General features: G+C 41.3%; 1 protein-coding gene across 1 annotated transcript in view; it reads right to left on the reverse strand.

Moving 5' to 3' along the window:
- Positions 1–21,144, reverse strand: part of B4GALT5 (beta-1,4-galactosyltransferase 5) — an 80,658-nt gene that overhangs the window by 23,989 nt on the left and 35,525 nt on the right. The gene's annotated exons all lie outside the window — the stretch shown is intronic.

Below are 21,144 nucleotides of genomic sequence, written 5' to 3' on the forward strand. Positions count from 1 at the left end.
TTGGGTAGCTAGTAGAGCTTAGAGGAATTTCTGTCAATATCCAGCAGTTCTAGAAAAAGCATCAACTTAAAAAAAAATATATTCCATCTCTTCTCCAAATACCCAATCTGTATTCTAGCACTCTGATCATCAGAAGAAAGACCTTTATGAATTAGTTAAAACTTTTTTTTTTAAAGGTTTCTGCTCTCTTTAAGTTCACCTTCTCAGAATTAGTTCATGGTTCTTCATAGAGAAAAGAAACCACTGACTCTCTGACTGCTAGAAGCACTGAAGCCATGGTCTGAAGCCACGGTCTGGTCTTGGCAACCTTTTCAAAGGGGTAGACTGAGGCTCCAATCACTTACCCTTGGGGGATTTGCAAAGAAAAAGGAGTAACGGAAGACTATTTGCAGTCCTCACTATCCACCCATCCCAGCCCAAAAGTCCAAAGCAATAGGGAAAGAGCACAGTCCAAGGTCAATTAAAACATGCTCTTAACAAATGAGTGTTCAGATTAACCTGCCAATCTTGTCTTCTTTGGAAAGTGATCTCCACTTGCATTTTCCTGAAGTCTCTCTATGATACAAAACTAGAAGTTCATAAACACATCAAAATGTAATCCCTATATTCTACTTGCAAACTCCACTGCTGTGCCATCTATTTTCAAGAAACAGTGAGATTGTAAAACATAGTTTCTTAACCAGTCACTCTAATTCCCTCAAATTGCCTTTGTCATTGTGAAAGGGGGATGTGTTACAGGGGTGGAACATTTACAAATCTAAACTTTGTGGGTGTCTGGGGGTGGATTCATCTAACCGCTTGGCTAACCTCGGGACCAGGCCCCAGTGCCTCCTCCACACTCAATACATCTGGCCTTGGGATGTGGATTCTGGCTCTTTGACAAAACACTTGGCTGACGTTATGTTTCATCACTATTAAAGCAGTATCCTGTACATAATGCGCAGCAAACAATGACTGAATGGAATAATGGACGAAGCTTAGAAGTCACTGTATTTCAAGCTAGTGCTTTTGGTGCTTTATACTGGGAATGACAGAGGTGGGGTGGGTTAGCATAATGTCAAAAACCCCACGTGGCCAACATTAAACAGGGACATTGAAATCTTTCGAAGATTTCAAATCATCTCTTAAGGTATATCCCAAGCCATAAAATAATAAGCAAAAAGGACCAGTGTTCAGAATGCTTTCCGAAATGAGGTAGCCGTTTCAAATGCGGCCTTGCATTGATTGGGAGACAGCCCTATGCTTAACTTCTGGCACCGTCGGAGAATAGATCAGATATTGTGTTTATTCTCTAGTAGCTAGGAAAGATTTTAAGGAAAAAAGACAGCTTCCAATTATTAAAAAAAAGTATAACTGTGTGAAGTCTCTGAAAGCAGGAGTAACACCTCATTCTCTATTTCCAGCAGATAGTACACTGCCAGTCACAGTAGGGGGGCAGTCCACAAATACTTGTTAAACCTAAGACTTAAACTTCATCTAATATCACATTTCTAATTCAGTCCTGTGTTGTTGTTGTTGTTTTTAATCATTTGGGCTGTACAGTATGTTCCCACTGCCCTGAAATCTTCCTTTCATCCCAACATATTACTAAACCAGTTGTCTTACTGAAAATTTTGTGTAAAGCTTTTATTGTATTTATTGAAAATCTTGTGTAAAGCTTATAGTAAGGTGCCGCCAAGAATCCACTACCTCCTTTCCTCTGCACTGCAAAGGACACAGTTGCTTAGCCCCTCCTTTAAACACTCTCCCTTTCTTAGCTTTGCATCCCAACTGGAGGATTCCTCTAGGGCAGTCATTCTCTAATGTTTCCCACCCATCCCCCAGAGTGCTTTTAAGAAGCCTGTTTCCTAGGTCCCACTACCCAGACTGATGCAGCTGGTCTGAGTGGGGCCCATGAATGTGCACTTGTAACAAGCTCGCAGGTGATAAATGGTGCTGGACTAAGGACCACACTTCTATAACCACTGCTCTAGGGAACTCTGGCCACATAATAAATGTAAGCAACATTTATTGAGTACTTAATTACATAATTCCTTACTGCATTTAATCCTCATAATTATCCTAAGAGGCACGTAATACTATCCAATTTACAAACAACTTCTAGGCTTCAGTTTCTCCAAGTATCTTCACAAAGGTCAACTGAGAGCACTAGGATTTGAACCAGGTGTGTCTGTGCTCTTAACTACTAAGCTTTTATACCTTGCTCATCCATGTTCTAGCCACAACCTCTCTCTGAAAGATTTCAAGCACCCACATGGCTTAAATGCTTACTCTTAAGGAGATAGCTCTCACATCTTCATCTCCTGCACAAAGCTGCCAGATGGATCTTTCTTGACCTTTCTTAATTACAGATTTATCCACAATGTTCCTGCTCAAAAGTCTTTTATGTCTCTTGCCTTTATCCCTGAGCTGCTGCTACAGCAAGGGGTCTATTCTTTCTGCCGTGCAAATCCCATTAATCCTTCAAACCCCAGTTCACAGACCTCTTGAGGAAGCTTTCAGTACCGTGTCAGTCTCCCCCCTTCTCCAGTTTCTGTGATGGTCTATTACAGACTATCAAAACTTGGATTTGTTTCCATGTTGACTTAATTCGCTAACAACTGTCTCGTGTTAGTCTCGTCATTCAACTAATAAATTAACGTAAACCACATAGTATTTTTTTTTCTAATTATCGAAAGGAACTAGCACAATGCTAAAAAAATAAAAACTGAGGGAGTAAAGACTGCCAAACAAAAGGAAATAATCACAAATCCACAACTTGGGATTGGATGGCATTTTAAGGAACACTCACCAATATCATCGAATGCTTCCCACTACTGGGGAACTATGACCTCCAAGAACACAGAGTCAACAGGGAAAATATGGCCATCAGCAAAGAAAACCTACTTTGGTTGGGTACAAAATGTTTCCCAGTCACTTGTTTTCTCTTTTTTTCTTTTTTTTTTTTTTGAGACAGAGTCTCACTCTGTTGTCCAGGCTGGAGTGCAGCAGTGCAGTCTTGGCTCACTGCACCTCCACCTCCCGGGTTCAAGTGATTCTCATACCTCAGCCTCCCAAGTAGCTGGGACTACTACAGGTGCATGCCACCATGCCTGGCTAATTTTTGTATTTTTCATAGAGACGGGGTTTCAGCATGTTGGCCAGGCTGGCCCAGTCACTTTTGCCCACTGGTTCTCTGTCAACCTTCCCCAGACACCCTCTCCCACTCAGGCCCCTTCTATGTGTGCCCCTCCCATATCACAACTTCACACAACTTCACATCTTCATCATCACAACTTCATCATCACAACCACTGCCCATCCAGGCTGCGCTCTCTGCATACTGGCCCAGTTGTCTACACTTGACAAAGAGTTGTGACCACACTAACGGAGTTGTCCAGATGCAATAGGATGAGCCTAGAAACACACAAACCACCAGCAGCCCTGTTCCACCTGTTACCAAAGATCTGTAAAAGCAAGCCCCTTTTTGGAGATTCACAATGCACAATAACTCAAGGCCCAGAAATTCCCAGAAGAGAGATGTTTAGTTATTTAGCCTGCCATTTCCCAAACCAGAACATCAAGTGAGTCTCTGCAGAACTTACTTTGGGAAATTCAGTTTTGGATATTTCTATGAATAGACTTTTTAAACGTCCATTACATGGTTAGGTAATCAATCAATCAATCTTTGCTGAATGTTGTTGGTAAACAGCAGTCACATCCTATTACTAATTCATATCAAGCTTGCTAGAAGCAAAATCCCCTTAATCTTTTTAGAGATGCTAAATTGCCCTTCTCCTGTGCAATGCTCATGCAGTTGGTTATACAAATCAAACTGTAGGACCTTTCAGGTGTCTCTATTAAAAGTCTTGTTACCGGTTGGGCGCAGTGGCTCACATCTGTAATCCCAGCACTTTGGGAGGCGGAGGCAAGAGGATCACTTGAGGCCAGGAGTTCAAGACCAGCTGAGCAATACAGCAAAATCCCGTCTCTACAAAAATAGATTTTAAAAATACTAGCCGAGTGTGGTAGTGTGCGCCTGTAGTCCCAGCTACTCACTCAGATCAAGGCTGCAGTGAACCATGATTGTGCCACTGCACTCCAGCCTGGGCAACAGTGAGATGCTGTCTGGTTAACAACAACAAAAAAAGCAGTCTTGTTAATAAACTTAGGCCATGGCTCTGGCCTAAAGTAGGAAGTACATATGCATACACATGTTGCTTTCAATCTAAATTATCTCATTCAAAATTCACACCTCTGTGAAGTAGATATCATCTTGAGTGTTTATTTTAGATTAGGAAGTCAAGTCCTCCAGGGGGTAATTTGCCCAAGGTCATATGGTTAGAGAAATCAAAACCAGAGAGGTGAACTGAGTTGCTGCATATATTTTGATGAGCTTTACTTTGTTTTTTTCTTTTTGTTTTTTGGAGATGGAGTCTCCCTCTGTCGCCCAAGCTGGAGTGCAGTGGCACGTCTCGGCTCACTGCAACCTCCATTTCCCAGGTTCAAGCGATTCTTCTGCCTCAGCCTCCTGAGTAGCCGGGATTACAGGCACCTGCCATCATGCCCAGCTAATTTTTTGTATTTTGGTAGAGATGGGGTTTCACCATGTTGGCCAGACTGGTCTTGAACTCCTGACCTCAGGTGATCTGCCTGCCTTGGCCTCCCAAAGTGTTGGGATTACAGACGTGAGCCACCACACCCAGCTAACTTTGAAAATTCTGAAAGCAATACTTTCTAATAATATGGTCCTGAGCAACAGTGGCTGAATCACAGTTTAAAAAAACAATTTTAAGTTGGTGTGCAGTGGTTAAATCCTCCAGTTTCAACGAGTCTCTACTGAGCACCTCCTTTACTGTGTGCTTTTTAGGCACCGTGCGAGGGCACTGGAGGCCAAGTATGCATAAGGCAACGCTGAATAGATGAGTAATGTATAGACAAAATTCAACAAATTACAATGCAGTGTGGTAAATGCGACAACATTTAACACAAATTCACACTTACTAATAATTTGTTTTACACTTTGATGAGACAATGTAATTATTATCCAGCCTCATATCTAGGAGGAGGGATCTCTTATATATAACCATAATTCAGTTGAGAAAAATAAGCCCCATTCAGGTCTACACAGTTAGAAATTTCCATCCAGATGCCAGTGTTAGCAGCCTTGGGCCATGGCTTAACTGGACAGTTTCCGGGGGCGAAGGACTGGGTTTCCTGCCCTTCAGCCACCTCTTGGCCACACAACGTGCCTTTCTTCCTCTCTGCTTCTGATTCTAACAAGAAAACCTCCTCCTTTCTCACTGAACCTTAATGTGTATCCTTAATGTTTGCTGCGGTTGGCTTGGTAAGCTAAAAGAGGGTTCAGAACCAGAAAAGAAACCATTCCCTTCCTGACCACTTTTTACAATCTGTATCTCACCCCCAACATATGCAAACATACAACACACACACACTCACACCCAAACACCAATCACCCTCCTCTGCTTTGGTTTTCTACTTAACATACAACATATTTTAAAATGTATCTTGTCCCCCATAAGAATGTGAGCTCCATTAGGGCAAGGCTGTTGCCTACTTCCTTTAATGCTGTACCCCCAGTGGCTAGAACGGTGTGTCGGGAACACAGAGGATGCATAATAAATATCTGAATTTAAAAAATAATAATAATAAGTTGAGACAATATAGAGTTTTCTAAACTTGGCTGTGCTCCAGGAGGCATGGAGATGGATTTCAAGCCCTTCTCTTTATTTTGCATTAGCCCCCTCCTCCTTTCTGAGAGGAACCCAAAATACTGTAAGTTAACCAGTTTCACTGCACTAACCTGTTCCTAAGAAAAGCTCAGTCATTCCTTTCCACCAATTGAGCAGCACTGCCAAAAAGATTAGCTTTCCCCCCAAAATGTTCTCTGTTACTCTCATTCCTCATAAAGCTTTTAAAAACATGTTCCATACTATAATGCACAAGTTTATTCAAAATCTTGTGCAATATTTGTAGTAGAAAAACACTAGGGAAAAAAGCCTAAATGACCATCCAAAGGAGACTGGTTGAATACATTTTTATACTCACTCCCATGGATGAGTACCATGAGACCATAAAAAAGAATGAGAAAACATTTGTTATAGTCCAAAACTAGAAAGAACTCAGAAGAGATTAAATATTTGTAGCCTATTCCGATTTTGGAATACTATACAGCAACAGGAATAAATAAACTAGAACTGCATGCACCCACATGAATGAATCTCTCACACTTTATGTGACACAAAGAAGCCAGACACAAAAGAACACATGTGGTATGATTCCATGTAGATAAAATACAAAAACAGGCACAGCTAATCTACAACATAAAAGTCAGGAGAATGGCTACCCTGGAGTGCAGGAGAGTTGAAGGTGGCTTCTGGTCATCTTATTTCTTAACCTGGATGCTGGTTATTCAGATATATTCATTTTCTAAACATTCACCAAGCTTTTTGCTTACATGTACACATTTTAATGTTATATGTCAACAAAATTTACCTTCCCCAAAAATAAGGTGAGCAAAACCCATGAATTGACTTCCAAGACATATTATGCTACTTAATAAAGGGAAATTGATATGCACTCACATATTTTTACAAAAAAAAAAAACATAGGAAGAGTAAACCAGAAACTAATAAAAATGTAGGGGTAGGACTGAGGCCTGAGTACACCTTTTATATTTTGGACATTTACGTATTAAAAAAATTATCTAGCTGGGCATGGTGGCACACACCTATGGTCCCAGCTACTTGGGAGGCTGAAGTAGGAGGCTGGCTTGAGCCCAGGAGTTTAAGTCCAGCCAGAGCAACATAGTGAGAATTCATCTCAAGAAAGAAAAAAAAAAAAAAATATATATATATATATATATATGAAAAATGGGCAAACCCTAAAACTAAATACAAACACAAACAAATAATTCTAATAATACATCGTACTGAAAACACAACCAACGGAAAAGTACTCCGATACATTCTTTGAGAGATATGCTGTAAGGACAAAAAGAACCGTAAAGAATCTGGAACTCTGTTTAGCAGGTCTGTTGATTACAGTCATATTTGGGTCATAATCATGACATGGAAATCAACGGATGCTAAAACCCTCAGGTGAAAGGGTTGTTGAAGAGGATAGTCAAAACACATATTCAATGCACCACCCCACAAATTACATGTTGATCACAACTGACATTTGTAATTTTGCTGCATAAGAGGAAGATCTAGCAGGTCATCCCTTTACCAAATGTCTCAACTCAGCAACCCCAATATTAGAACAACCTACAGTTCCAGGCTCCTAATGCAATGTAAGATATTTACTTCCTATATAATATTCTTGCTAATCTACTGAAGAGAAAACAAGAAGATAAATCTAGAATATCCCTTAAGAGTTGGGATCTCACTCTGTCACCCAGGTTGGAGTGCAGTGGCATGAACATGGCTCACTGAAGCCTCCAACTCCTGGGCTCAAGTGATCCTCCCAACTCAGCCTCAGGAGGAGCTGGGACCACAGCGGAATGCCCCCACACACACAGCTAACATTTATATTTTTTTAGAGATGAGGTCTCCAAATACACACACACACACACACACACACACACACACACACACACTTTAGATTCTTCAGGCTGAAAGAACATAGGATATTCTACAAAATAACTGATCTGGACCAAAAAAAAGCAGGGGCTATTCTAGATTAGAGACATAACTAAACGCAATACATGAACTTTGACTAAATTCTGAATAGAAAAATCAGAGTGCTAAAATAGGTATTTTTGAGACAAGTGAGAAAAATTAAACATGGAATGTATATCAGATATTACTAAATGTTAAGCTTAAGTGTAATCATAGTGCTGTGATTATGCAGAATGCGCTTATTCTCAGGAGATGTATATTGAAGTATTTAGAGGTTTCGCATCATGATGTCTACAACTTTACTTTCAAATGCTTCTGAAAAAAATGTGTGCATATGCACATATGCATGTATGAGCTTATGTATGCATATAAAAAGTTAAAGCAAATGTGACAAAATGCTACCAACTGGTGAACTCAGGTGTAGAGCATATATTTATTGTACTATTTTCTCAATGTCTCTACAGATTTGCAATTTTTTTCCAAAAGAAAAATAAAAGGTTGTTAATTAATGTGTTGCAACTGCCAGGTTAAGTGGGTTACTGTTCTGCTGGACTTCAAGCTTTCTCCAAAAGGGGAAAAGTAAAGTGGCCACTTACTCTCCAGGAGTGGCCAAGTTCCCAACTTTATTTAATGAAGAAACAGAGCTGGGCACAGTGGCTCATGCCTGTAATCCCAGCAGTTTGGGAGGCCTAAGCAGGAGGATCACTTGAGGCTAGGAGTTTGAGAACAGCCTGGGCTGTTCCTAGTGAGGCTCCGTCTCTACAAAAAAATTTAAAAATCAGCTGGGCATGATGGCGTACTCCCAAACTACTTGGGAGGCCAAGGTAGAAGAATCCTTGGAGCTCAGGAGTTTGAGTTGCAGTGAGTTATGATCATGTCACTGCACTCCAGCCTGGGTAACACAGCAAGACCCTGTCTCTCAAAAAGGGGGGGTGGGGGGGTAGTAGTAATAATAATAATAATAATAATAATAATAATAATGATGAAGAAACATCAAGTCCTAGGGACTTTTTACACTTCTATAAAACACCAGCTACAAAGAGATGATGAATTCTTTTATAAATGTTACAAACTGTAATTCAGACATACATTCATTCAACACTCATTATATACATATGATGTTCCAGGACTGCCCTATACTCTAAAGATAAAGAGATACAAATAAGACACAGTCCCTGCCATCACCTTGCAATGGAAGAATAGTCACGTTTGTTCAGGGGTACAGGAGAGTGGCTACTAGATCATATTGGGAGCAGGGGCCAGGAAAATACTCTCAGGAGAGGTAATTCTAGAGTATGGTCCTGAAAGAAGAGCACTGAAGCAGGAGAGGGAGCAGCATAAATGAAAACAAAGAGCCATCCAGGGGGAAATACATCTGAGGAATCAAAGAAGTTTCATATGGCTGGAGCAAAGGTTGCATATGGCAAGAACATGAGACGGGAGGCTAGAAAAATGGGGGGAGCAAGAGCGAAAGGGCTTCACGCACTATACTTGGGGTCTGAACTTGATTCTGAAAGCCACAACATTGCAGAAACGGTCCAGGATTGGATTTCCAGTGGGCCAATGAGTAGGTATCAATCGGAACAAGTAAATTTACCCTACTCAAAATTCCTGGCTCCAGATTAAGGACTGAACTTTTTAGTATCCACATCTAAATTCTTAGATGAACTAAATAAGATTCTGTGTGTAGAATCCCCCAGGTGATTAATAAAAGTTGGGAGCCTGAATCTTAGCAAAGACTGTACTTTCTACATGGAGCAATGCAGAGGAACACCACATCTCCATGGCATGTAGAGTGGAGGGAAAATGTCAAGATATAAAGCTAGACACAACTGACCAGAGCCAGAAAGAATGACACTCAGCAAAGGTGCTGCTTGGTGCTCAGGGGGGTCTGTTAGACTGGGTTTTCTTTCTCTGAATTTACTCACATCATCATCCCACTATAAAATGTGGGATTTATAACAGAGTCAAATAAATTCCAGAAAAACACTGGAGCCAATCTATGGATCAGAGGTTCTACCTCTTTAGCATGTCCATGCTTTTGGCATAAAGAACAGGGAAAAGGGAAGAGAATCTAAAGAGAAGAGAAGCAGAAAATGAATAAATAGAACAGGAGGCTCCCTCTCACACTCATGCTTGCTAGTGCTCTCTCCTTCCCCCATATACAAAATACACAGATAAGACACAATAAAAATTAAGGAAAAACAAAATGTGCCAAAGGAATGCTGAAGTTTGATTTCTGCCATGCTAGAGTATCTGCAAAACCTGCATTATCTTTTTAGACCAATATTTTGTGGAAAAAGCACAACCTGAAAAATAATTGAACCTTACCCCCAAACAAGCAGATGATCAGTGTTCACTGCTCTGCACAACAGGTAAAGAAAGAATCTGCTTATTCTGCTTATAAAGAGATGGATTCCTATACAACTAATAATCCATTTATTGAGTCCTTATGTGCCAGCACCTTTCCAAATGCCTGTGTTTTATCTCATTTCATCCTCACAATAACTGAGAGGCAGGTTGTTACCATCAATTTAGAGATGAAAAAAACTCAGGTCTGAATACGCAATCTGACCATGTGGAGCCAAGATTTCACAGCAGGCTTTGTCTCCAGAGTCCAGATTTTTAACAAACATGCTCTACTGCCTCTCAGATGCTCAATCCCCTGAATCCACAGCTGCTATGCTGCCCACACTTTGTTTGATTCCTTTTACTTGGATCTTTTTGAAGTGTTTTTTTTTTTGGCTTGTGTTGTTGTTGTTTTTTTTGAGACGGACTCTCACTGTCACCCAGGCTGGAGTGCAGTGGCGCGATCTCAGCTCACTGCAGGCTGCGCCCCCCAGGGGTTCACGCCATTCTCCTGCCTCAGCCTCCCGAGTAGCTGGGACTACAGGCACCTGCCACCTCGCCCGGCTAATTTTTTTGTATTTTTAGTAGAGACGGGGTTTCACCGTGTCAGCCAGGATGGTCTCGATCTCCTGACCTTGTGATCCACCCTCCTTGGCCTCCCAAAGTGCTGGGATTACAGGTGTGAGCCACCGCGCCCGGCCTGTTGTTGTTTTTGACAGGATCTTGCTCTGTCACTCAGGCTGGAGTGCAGTGGCACGATCATGGCTAACTGCAGTCTTAACCTCCCTGGCTCAAGCAATCCTCACACTTTGGCCTCCCAAAGTGCTGGGATTATAGGTGTGAGCCACCCCGCATGGCCAATATTATTACCTGGATCTTTACTGTCAACATGTCATATATTTCAGGCTTCCAATATTCCACTTCAGGAGTGGGTGCCAATACTCACGCTATAATGCGTCCCCCAAATTTTATAAGTTTGAAGCTCTAATGTGAATCATGAATTTTTCCATTTTAAATCTGCTTAAAATGCTGGATACTCATACTATGCATTACATACATTAACATACATTTAAGAGAGAAAATACAGCTTTTTTAAGATACAAGGAATTTTTGGCAGCAAAATTTACTCCCATTGTCTTATCGATTTAAATATTTTGGAGCAACCGTGTGACAATTTTCATACAAAAAGTGTTTAAAGAGAACTGGGAGGAGGGGGGACACATACACACATTAACAAAGTAAATAATCCAAAAAAATATTTTGGGGGAAAAAATTGATTTGAGGAAACTTTTGCTTTCCTAATCCTTCTCATTTGAGGCGGAAAAATCACAAAGTCATTCGTAGGTTTCATTTTTCACCCTAATTACTATTCCTAGCTATTAAAAAAATCCAAGTGGTAAAAATTAACAGCTATGAAGTACCCTATAAACATTTCCACTGACCTATTAGTCTACCATCTGTTAAATTATTAAACTGTACATAAGATTAGACATGAAAATGCTGTCTAAACAGATATTAGATGGCTGGGTAGCCTATGGTAAGTACTTTACTGATCTAAGCTTCAGCTTTGCTTCCCCCAAAATTCTTAATAGCATGACCAGTTATCAACCCTCAGAAGTACCAGTATCCACATGCACAGCCACATAACCTCAGTATAAGCTTGGGTGGGAGAAAACTGTAAATTACCTTGCTGGTTCCATTGAAACTGAACACGTACACTTATCAAAACAACCCTGTGGAGAATGGGTGGGGGTGGGGGGGGGGCGTCAGGGTATGACGGATGTTGCTGATGGGAATGCGCTAGAGGCACAAGACCAGCACTGCCACACTCCTCTCTGGAACTGAAACCAGAACAAAGGCTCTGCTCCCCTCACCTCCGCACCCCCTCGTCCTAATCTCTGTCCGTCACCGCCCCCACTCCACCGACCAATCCCTGTCCCTGAATTGCCTTGTGGTTCCAGCCTCCCACCCCCACTGACACCTCCTCTGTATGAACGTGCTTTTGTGACACCTGCTCATACTAAGCTTTTTTTTTTTTTTTTAGACAGTGTCTCGTCCTGTCACCCAGGCTGGATTGCAGTGGCACAAACACAGCTCACTGCAACCTCAACTTCGTTGGCTCAAGCAATCCTCCTGTCTCAGCCTCCTGTGTAGCTGGGACCACAGGCGTACACCACCACATCTGGTGAATTTTTTTATTTTTGTAGAGGTAGAATCTCACTTTGTTGCCCAGGCTGGTCTCAAACTCCTGGGCTCAAGCAATCCTCCTGCCTCAGCCTCCCAAACTGCTGGGATTACATGTGAGAGCCATCATGCCCAGCCAATACTAAGCTTTAATGTCCCTTTCCTAGCTTTTCCTGGTATCATCCCACCCCCAAGATTAGAACTGCCTACACCTATCTTTGGGCTCTTTCTCAACTGATACACCAACTTCTATCCATGACCTCTACAAATTTGAGCATGTCTCTCTCTTCCAATAGACTGTAAGCTCCTTAAGAGTACAGACAGTCTTATTCTTTTCTTCATCAACTTCTGATAAATAGTAGGCATTCAGCTATTTATTAAAGAATTACATAGGCTGGGCATGGTTGCTCACACCTGTAATCCCAGCACTTTGGGAGGCTGAGGCAGGTGGATCACCTGAGGTCAGGAGTTCGCAACCAACCTGACCAACATGGAGAAACACCGTCTCTACTAAAAATACAAAATCAGCCGAGCATGGTGGTGCATGCCTGTAATCCCAGTTACTCGGGAGGCTGAGAAAGGAGAATCACTTGAACCTGGGAGGCGGATGTTGCGGTGAGCTAAGATCGCGTCATTGCACTCCAGCCTGGGCAACAAGAGCGAAACTCCACCTCAAAAAAAAAAAAAAAAAAGAATTATAGCTTGGCACACAGATGCTGTGATAGCCGGAGGAGTTGCCTTGCTTTTTTAAGGTAGAAGTATACTGGTTTTTCTGCAACCACAAAAAAAAAGGCTATAAGCCAGAAAAGGTCACAGTGAAACTGATACTTCACCAACTGTGCTGGTGTTTGTGCAGACTGGTATAACCCTTTGGGAAAACTATTTGCAAATTCAACAACAGCCATAAAAATGCTCATACCTTCTGAGCTAGCAAAGTATCCTAAATATGAGGCTATTCTATGCACAAAGTTTTTAATTACATTATTTCTAAAAGCAAAATTTTGGGAAACAACTCAAAATCAACAACCAGCAGCTCTCAGTGCTGCTCTGCCTGTGGAGTAGCCAGTTTCTTTTCTTCTCTAATAAACTTGCTTTCACTTACTAAAACAACAGCACATAAACTGTGACACAAAACTTGACGGAATCTTACACATCTTTAAAAGTGAAAACTACGCAACCTTATCACCATATACCTTATGTATAATATTTAGCATAGACTATCACATTTTTAACAACATGAAAAAAGTTCTGCTATATCATGACAACTATTGCTAAGGAATAAGAACATGTATCAGGCTAAAACAGACTTGAGGCAAATTTACCAACCTGCTTTGCTGTTAGGGAGTAACAGTGATGTGAGATGACCTTTTTTCCTTCTGTTTTACCAATGTTCTTTACAACAGTAATGATTTATTTTTTTGAGACAGGGTCTTACTATGTTGCCCAGGCTGGTCTTGAATTCCTGAGCTCAAGAGATCTTCATGCCTTAGCTCCCAAGCAGCTGGGACTACAGGCATGCATCATGGTGTCTGATTGAGTGAGGGTTTAAAAGAATGCAATTCTATAGCAAAAAGTTGAATTTCTTCAACACTGAACTGCTATCTGCCTACAACTAAGTTTCTTCTAACCCTTTGCAAACATGTAACGTAAAATTTTAAGTTGACACTACAAACTGCTTGTCTAAATGAGTCAAAAGACTGATACCTGTTCTACCAAAGCCTCACCAACATTCAGAGGCTGTTGATGGAAACAAATTGATATAACCTCTAGAGAGGTTGGCAATACAGATCAAAGTGAAATGTTCATACTCTAACCCAGTAGTTCCTACTTTCAGGTATTCATCCTAAAGAAATAATTGGATAAATAACAAATGTGTTCAATACTGTTTATCTCGGTGCTACTTATAAAAGCAAAACTCCAACCTACCTATGCACCAAAAGGGTCTGGAAAAAAAATTATGGCAAAATCAGACCATGACTAACTCAGCTATCACTGAAATAATGATTATTGTTTTAGAAGTACTCACTATTTAAAAATCATACCGTGCAGGCCAGGCACGGTGGCTCATGCCTATAATCCCAGCACTTTGGGAGGCCAAGGTGGGCGGATCACCTGAGGTCAGGAGTTCAAGATCAGCCTGGTCAACATGGCGAAACCCCATCTCTACAAAAAATACAACAATTAACCGGGTGTGGTGGTGCATGCCTGTAACCCCAGCTACTCAGGAGGCTGAGGTGGATCACTTGAACTTGGGAAGCAGAGGTTGTGGTGAGTTGAAATCATGCCACTACACTCCAGCCTGAGTGACAAGAGTGAGACTCTGTCTCAAAAAATAATAATTTTCTGAGATTATGTCTGCATTTGTGCTAAATAATTTACGCTAGGAGCAGTAATAAAAGCAGAGATGAAGCTATTGATTCAAGACTGTATATACATTGTATATATACTACATACAGTATATCACATTTGTGTTAAAGACACAAAGGAAAATATAAGCCTAGAACAGTTTTAGAAATTACTTATCAAGATGTTCAGTGTTTTTTATCTCTGTGTGGCAGAATTACAGGTCATCTGGGTTGTCTTTTCTTTGTTACAATGCAACATTTCCATGAACATCAGAACCCTGTAAGATAAGGAGGTTCTCTGTTCCACTAGTGAAAAACTGCAGTAACCAAATCTGTTTAAATCAACTGACCCAAAATTTCAAACTTTCCAAAGTTACTGAGAACCCCTTTTCACACAGCATCTACTTTATGAGCACCCTTTAGGAATGCTGCCTTTGGGCAGGGTCTTTTTCTTTTCATTTTTTAAAACAATAATCAATACATTTTTGTATGGGGTCGGGGGAAGCACAAAAACACAACCTTCTGCCTTACTAAGAGTTTCCTCCCCTCTTCATTGCTCCAGACTCTAATAATTCCCCTAATCTCAAACTGTTATTCTACCCCCAAATTATCCTACCCCAAATGATTCATAATGATCCTAAAGCTCTTGGTGCTTCTAGCTTTAACTTCATCAAGCAAGTTTCCTCTATCTAGCCTACCATCCAAACATATTCTTCCACATACTGTCCTTTGGTCTCCCTCCTGATTCTCTTTTGGAAAGATTATTCTTCATGTCCTATGGGGATAATATATTTTAATCACATTATTGTTAGCCTGGAAGCTTGTAACAGACTAATGGGTTATCTACTCATTGGGAATTTAAGTGCTTCCAAGAAGGCAGCATTCCAACTGGTATTAACACCCAAACTGTCAAACATAGGAAATCAGAGCCATGCTTTCCATAAAAAGGCAAAAGATGCCAGAGAAAGCACTTGAAATTTTCTAGCTTCTAAGGCACATACACTTAGCAAAACAAAGTCTTTCCTTAACACCTTGTGGGTAATGAAACCCTTCCTCTCCTCCAGATGGCTTGTCTTTTGCATATATCAACTTGTAGTCCTAGAAACGGGTTCTCTGGGCCATGCAGAATGCTGGATTATTTTTCTGTCATCTATTATGACAGACAGACTCTGTCACTTGATCAGACATAAATTTTTCTTTCTTTAGCTAAGTAATGTTCACATTTTAAAGCAATTCAAGACCCAAGTCCACAGAAACAGAAGGGCCAACCTACTCTACAAAGGCACGTTGGAAGAGCATGATTGATGGAAACTTGTAAGGAGTCAGGCAAGGTGGCTCACACCTATAATCCAAGCCCTTTGAGAAGCCAAGGTGGGTGGCTTGGCCTCGACCTCCCCAAAGGCTTGGATTTAAAAAAGAAAACAAACCAGAAAAAAAAACGAACAAAAAACACATCTTGTAAGGCTACACTTTGGAAAGAAAATTAAAAACAAATTCTTCCCACAGATCACATAACTGCAAAGGGGGAAACGTGCATTTACAATGGAGAGATCAGATAGGTATCACTTAACCAAGTGCCCAAACTGGGTATCACCAACTAGAACAAACTAAGATTACCTTCTGAGTATTCTTGCCAAAAACTTTTAATTTAAATCGAATCAAGCTCTTAGACTTATCTTCTGGTTTACAAAAATACAGTGGATTGGCCAGGCGCAGTGGCTCACACCTGTAATCCCAGCACTTTGGGAAGCCGAGGCAGGCGGATCACGAGGTCAGGAGTTCGAGACCAGCCTGGCCAACATGGTGAAACCCCATCTCTACTAAAAATACAAAAATTAGCTGGGCGTGGTGGTGGATGCCTGTAATCCCAGCTACTCAGGAGGCTGAGACAGGAGAATTGCTTGAACCCAGGAGGCAGAGATTACAGCAAGCCGAGATCGTGCCACTGCACCCCAGCCTGGGCGACAAAGAGAGACTCCAACTCAAAAAAAAAAAAACCAGAAAACTAGGGAACACATCAAAGTGACACTAGGCAATTCCAGAATGTAGGACATGCAATAATACTGGCCTGAACTCTTCCTCAAAGAGTTACTACAATGAGCAGTGGATGGGGTGAGAAAGCTACTAAAGACTAACAGACATAACCAAATGTAATATGTTATTTTGGGGATGGGGGCAGCTACAAATAACATTCTGAGCACCACTGGATGAGGACTGGATATTGGAAAGTATTATGATCACTTCTCGGCCTTCTGGCTAAGATCAAGTATTGAAAAGATTATGAAAGTACTGTTAATTTTCTTAGATGCAATAATAGTACTTTGATTAAACAGGAGAATGTCATTTTTTAAAGAGATGTGTGCTGAAGTATTTAAAGGTTAACTGCCTGGATAATTATCAACAATTTAACATGGCTCAGTGGAGAAAGCAGAGCCACAGTTCAAACAAAAAAAGCAAAATAGTGGTAACTGTTGACTCCAGATGGAAGATAATGCTTTTATTGTGTTATTCTTGCAACTTTTCTGTAAGTTTGAATTTTTTCATAATAAAAAGTTGTGGGGGCCAGGCACGGTGGTTCACGCCTGTAATCCCACCACTTTGGGAGGCCGAGGTGGGCGGATCACGAGGTCAGGAGATTTAGACCATCCTGGCTAACACAGTGAAATCCCATCTCTACTAAAAACACACACACACAAAAAAAATGTTAGCCAGGTGTGGTGGCAGGTGCCTGTAGTCCCAGCTACTCGGGAGGCTGAGGCAGAGCTTGCAGTGAGCCGAGATTGTGTCACTGCACTCCAGCCTGGGCGACAGAGCAAGACTCCATCTCAAAAAAAAAAAAAAAAGATGTGGGAAAAGTTTGGTTTGGGATGTATCTAGATTGCCAACTAAACCTAAATCAAAGTATACTAATATTAAAAATCCTGTAAATGGGCCAGGAATTGTTACAGAGGGAATAAAGACCCTAGCAACATAAGAAGTTAAAGCACTGCAGGGTTTTTCTATGCCCGTAAAGTATTCTTTAGTCTTTGGAATCAAGAACTGCATTTAGGGTCGGGTGTGGTGGCTCATGCCTGTAATCCCAACACTTTGGAATTACAAAATCCCAGGAATTAGTAACTTTTTTTAGTGAGTCTGCAAATGTTACTGAATAAGCCAGCCGCAGGACTGCTCATGGAAGGGGAAGGGAGGCACAGGAGACCGAGGTGGGAGGATCACTTGAGCCCAGTAGTTACAGAGACCAGACCAGCCTGGGAAACATAGCGAGATCCCATCCCTATTAAAAAAAAAAAGGAAGAAGAAGAAGAAGAAGAAGAATTGCATTTAGTCTTTACCTATAACGTCCTATAATGTCATAGGTGAACTAAAAGAAATGATAAATATATCCTCCTGTTGTCTCTCAACGGCTTTCCACCACTTTCAAGGTCCAAATTCCTCATGCTTAGTATGACTCAGAAAACTCCATAAAACCTGGCTCCTGCCTCTGGAATTTCAGTTCTTGCCACTCCCAACTCTACCCACAATGGACAGTTCTCTGGAACCTGCTAAGATCTCAGACAATGCTGCTCCTACTGGCTAGGTGCAAAGACACAAAAACTAAGATTTCAAAAGCAAAAAATCCCAGGAAAAATAATCTATCACAACAAAAGCATGAGCTCAGGAAGAAAAGGGAGTGGAGGGGATAAGAGCAGGGGATGGGGACCAAACCCAACTTTGCCTCCCTTCCCCTTCCACGAGCAGCCTGGTGGCTGGCTTGTTCCGTGTGTTCAGTAACATTTGCAAGGACCAAAAAAATCACTAATTCCTAAGATTGCTGTTACTCTCAAACAAAAGTCAATTCCCAAGCCCGCACACCCCACAGTCAAGCTGAGAGTTAAAACTCAGAAAACTCAAAGGCCTTAGGATACTGACCCTATGCTGGCAACCACATAGCTCAGAAATGCAACAAATATTAAATTATGGTGTCCTGTAATAGATTTACACTTTACTTTTAAATATTAACAAGACTGCCACAGGGAGTAAGTTTATCAAGGGATAAGAATCCTAACAGTACCTCCTAGTTCACTCAGAGGCCAATTAACATTTCCCACCACGCCCAACAACAAGGCTCCTGGGGGTGTTCAAAGTTGCTTATGACCCTGTGGAGCTATGAGCAGGTACCTCTGCCCCAGAACCTATTATGAGCAATGCACTAGGGGCTCGGTGCACAAGGAAACACCTGAACTACAACTACCCAAGCAAATATCATATCTTTGTAGGTTGTCGGGTTTCTTCAGCTGTCTGAAGATACAAAACCTCATGTGACTGTTTGATTTTTAGTCTCTTCTCACCTTGGTCTTCCTTTCTCACAGTTATTTTTAAAATCAGCAACTGGCTAATATTTGAAAACTGTCAGTAGCCAACTGTCCGTTTCACAATTAGATCACTGTTCAAAAGGAGCAGAATTTTCAACTCTAGACTTTAGTTCAACAAGCTAGCAAATCATTACAGGAATGAGTGACTTCATCTTTACAGCTGGGTCGCTGCACTATGAGGCTACACTAAAATATACCTAATTGTTGAATTCCAACATGTCTGTAGGCCCTCCCCGCATCTTCAAGGTTAGAGTTTTTATTACTGCATCCTCCCCCAATGCAACCCCCCCAGACAAAGCTTGGCATTTTCAGAACCCCTACTCATAAAGTGACTCAGTCCACTGATGGGCCAACTGACAAATCCTTAAGGGATTAAGATATTACCAGGTAAAAAGTGACTTTTAAAAATGTACATAATACATATATATGGAGAGAGAGAGAGAGTGTGTGTGTTACAGGAAAGCTATTAACTATACTATGAATAAAACAAAATTTCACTGAAAATAAAAGTGATCAGGTAGCACTGACTACAACCTTCTAAATTCCCCCTAAATGAATCCACAGAAAGACTTTCTTGAAGGGTCTTTTGCTAATTTGCGGTTAGAACACAACACACTCAAGAAAATGATGCTCACAGCAGGACACTAATACTAAGTAATTTCTGAGATTATGTCTGCATTTGTGCTAAATAATTTATGCTAGGAGCAGAAATAAAAGCAGAGATGAAGTTAAGCTATTGATTGAAGACTGTGCTAACCCCATTAAAAATAAAGAGAGGTATGAATGTGTGCCTTCACAACTCAGCTCAGGATATACTTGCCAACTGAGCTCTTCCTTCCGTAAGAAGGCCCATTGCTCTTGGCTACTGCGCAGGGGCTATGAAGGCCCCATGGTTCTAGGACTAGAGCAGATGCGTACAAACTCCCTAAAGTCACAGGAAGGAAGGGGAGGCACAACTGGAGAGAAGTTGGTGAACTGCCTCTCTGGCCCATGGGGGCATGAGGGCGGGGGGCACAGAATAAAACCATAAAGCAATAATTTTCACTATTTAAAAGAACAAGTCTAAATGGCACACATCCTCTGTGTCTAAGATGACTAGCACTGCTGTTTTTTGGTGAGTCATCAAGGGCAGTCATGCTGAAAAGCAGGGATACTTCTGTATTCCACCTATGTAATCATTCCAAAATTATGGGATTGGAACATTACAATACCTGTGATGTATGTGCTTATATTTGTATGTGTTTGTGTGCTTACCCTTAAGTGGTGTTTTTTGTTTTGTTTTGTTTTTGCTGACTTCTTTGCTCTCTGGGGTATTTCTGCAGCCTTCTCAGAAAAACCTCAGGGTATTAGAGAAGGTACAACTTGCTAATGGCATCTGGTGAGCATGGGCTGGAAGGGGAACCACAGGGAAACACAGTTGTCAATAACCACACCCCCTATGGTGCAAACATGACCCACATACAAACTGAAGTACAAGTACAACCCCTCCCAAAAGTCTAGCCCTAAGATAATAGCACAGAAACTAAGCCTAACAAGGTGCTTGGAACCTCTTCCTACCTGCACCAACCACCCTCTGCACACCACCCCCAGCAAGACCCCCTGCCTCCAACTCCCCTAAAGCAGCATTTCCAGGATAGCACTATTCTTTAATCCACTGACAACTTTGGCACTGGCTAAAGCTTACTATTTTTATCCCCTTTCACACCATTCTCTGAGCAGAAATGCTAGGTGCAAACATTTGTTGGTAATTATGTTAAAGTAAGTCTTCTTAAGAACAAATGGTAAAATGAATACATGAAAACTTTGCAATCTATTTTTGAAGAATTGTCTGCAAAAAGAGTGGAAATTGAGTTTTTCTTACGCAGCTGAAAGGATAAAACAAAAATTACATATAATCAGAACACAATATAAAATAAGGATCGTACTCCCCCAAAATTACATCTGTATTTGGCTGTGAGAGGTGAAATATCTTTGATTGATTGATTGATTGATTGATTTTTGGGATGGAGTCTCACTCTAACGCCCTGGCTGGAGTGCAATGGTGCAATCTCGGCTCACTGCCATCTCCGCCTCCCAAGTTCAAGCAATTCTCCTGCCTCAGCCTCCTGAGTAGCTGGGATTACAGGCGTGTGCCACCATGCCTGGCTAATTTTTGTATTTTTTAGTAGAGACAGGGGTTTCACCATGTTGGTCAGGCTGGTCTCGAACCCCTGACCTCAGATGATCTGCCCGCCTCAGCCTCCCAAAGTGCTGGAATTATAGGAGTGAGTCATCACGCCCAGCCTGAAATATC

This window comes from Pan paniscus, chromosome 21 (assembly GCF_029289425.2).
Source record: "Pan paniscus chromosome 21, NHGRI_mPanPan1-v2.0_pri, whole genome shotgun sequence".
NCBI lineage: Eukaryota > Metazoa > Chordata > Mammalia > Primates > Hominidae > Pan > Pan paniscus.